Source organism: Palaemon carinicauda, chromosome 3 (genome assembly GCF_036898095.1).
Source record: "Palaemon carinicauda isolate YSFRI2023 chromosome 3, ASM3689809v2, whole genome shotgun sequence".
Classification (NCBI taxonomy): domain Eukaryota; kingdom Metazoa; phylum Arthropoda; class Malacostraca; order Decapoda; family Palaemonidae; genus Palaemon; species Palaemon carinicauda.
This window is the reverse complement of record NC_090727.1, coordinates 183,875,834-183,878,333: the sequence shown is the minus strand read 5'-3', so window position 1 is coordinate 183,878,333 and position 2,500 is coordinate 183,875,834.

Genomic DNA, 2,500 nt, shown 5'->3' with positions numbered 1-2,500 from the left:
TGCAAGGCTTGCTATTTGGTGATATTTCTTTCTCGAAAGGCATTTTTCTCAGCCATTGTGCATTTTGCCCAGCTCCATCTTCATCCTTCCTTCCATGAGACTCTTGCATAAGGCTAGAGCGTCTTTCCCCTCCGTGTAATTTCTGGCACGGTCAACATCGTACCTTGTGTTGTTAAGTTTTTCTTGTCGCTGTCTCCACAAAAACTTAGCAAAATGACTGCTGCTGAAATCAGTGCATTTGTGGACTTGGCAGAAAGACAAGGCTATGAGGGAGAAGCATTGCGAAGGTATGTGCGGGAGCTCATGAATGAAGACAAAGCCCGGAGAAGAACAGAGCAAGAAAGGATGCGCTATGAAAGAGAGAGAGCGCATGAATTAAGAATGCAGGAGATGGATGCCCGATTGGCACAACTCAATCACTTGCCACCTCAACCCAATGTTGCCAAAGTCGAGCAGGACAATCACAGGAGGACCCACTTCATTGAAGGGTTCACCAAGGAACTCCCTACAGTGGAACTGAAGGTGACCACGTCCCAGCTCAGCAAGAAGTGCGGACTGGGGGCAGGGAGTGATCTTGCACATGAGGGCTACAACTCATGCTTGGGTCAAAAGCCCGTGAAGGGTGTACAGCGAGTGCCCCTCAGGTGCATGAAGGCTGCCAAGCCGGAGCCTAAAACTGTTAGGACGCAACCTGCATGGGAAGACGACTGGCTCGGTGACATTGACCTTGCTGAGGTAGCTTGGCTAAGTGAGGAGGCCCAAGAGTCTTCCTCCTCCAGCAGTGAGTCTGAGCTTCGTACGTCAGAAGTTAATTCTGGTGAAGGTGTGCCACTTTCCACCACAGGGGATAGGGCTACTCCAAGAGTCATGCCAGAGACCTCAGAGGAGAGCCAGGGGTCTCCCTTTTCCCACCGTGAGTCTGAGCCGAGTACCCGCAAATTCAATCCGGGTGAAACTGTGCCACTGAACACCACTGGAAATAGGGCTATCTCAATCACCAGGCCAGAGGTCTCAGAGCAGGCAAGAGGCGAACCACCCATCAGCGCCGAGACCCCAAGGAGCCAGACAAAGCTCATCAGGTTCCCATTGCTGGATGAGACATTGGTAAACAACAGGGCACCCGCCAACTCGAACGAGGTGGAAATGAATAACCCCTCTAAGGCTGAGTTCCTGCTAAAGGATGAGGTGCCCCTTAAGATCACCCGAGGTTCTCATGATCCTGCTGAGGTCCTGCGCCAGCATGTAGTTGTCCCCCATAATTCCCGCTTGTCGGTGCTACGAATGGCCCATGAGGGACTGGGAGGGCACTCTGGGGTGAAGCGCACAATGCAACTGCTGCAGCCCCATTTCTTCCGGCCGGGCTTGCAGAAGGTTGTTAAGGCTTCCGCAACCTCTTGCCATCCGTGCCAAGTCATCGGTAACTCTAAGAGAATAGTGCCAAGGGCCTCGCTCCAACTTATCCTATCCATAAGTGTTACAGAGATGACACAATTCTTTTATTGGTATGGCTTCCTAGCCACATTTCAGAAGGACGAAGGTTCCCACTTCATGGCAGAGGAGTCACGACCTCTGACCATACTCATAATTCATTTTTGGCTTCACCAGGTGTAAGCAGAAATTCCCAACTGTGGAGTTTACTTAAATGGCAGCATAAATTTCTTCCAGACATGTGAAAAACTCCAAACTCAAGAGAAAGAACTCTCAGGCATGGGCTCATCTCTTGAGCACCTTGGTTCCTATCGCGCTGACCATGTTTTCCCACAGACATTCCTAACGGACCATAACCATCTAAACTACTTGACTGAGCTACGTAATGGGAATAAAGGGCTCATGAGGTGCGGCATAGACCTCCAGAACTACAACTGGAAGGTCAAGCGCCTAAAGAACTCGTATGAGAGAGATGTGTTCTCCCGGCATTAGTGCCTAATGCACAGTGCCATGTCCATAGCGTAGCCATAGTCAGTAGGTAAATTTAGTTTGTATGAAAAAATATTTATTGGCCTTGGTGTCTCCCCAGGTAGATAAACTTGAGGAGTCATCTTGGCATCATTATTTGTATTTAATTCATTTTCATGTATTTATTTTATCCCTTTTTGCATATATGCCAATTTTCTTTAATTTTATGCCTACCACTGCACTAGGTCACTTAACTTTAACCATCTTTTACATTTTAATTTTCAATTTTGCATTTTTTAAATTTTTTCAGTTGCTGCCTCACAGCCAGCATACTTATTTCTATGTGGCACTTAAAGTTAATTTACTGTCAAAATAACATAGAATGATGACCCTAGTTGCAGCTTAGATATTTATCCATTATCGTGGTGAGACTCACTGAGGGAGGAATCATTAAGGCTAGTGGCTTCAGACCTTGCTTGCAGAGTTCTTGTCCTGTTTTAGGACAAAATCTCTGCTAAAATGGGGGGCTGTTAGTAATGGCGGTCATTTCGCCACCTTTTTCAAATAACAAAAGACCCCGCCAGCAAGCATGAGTCAAAATGCC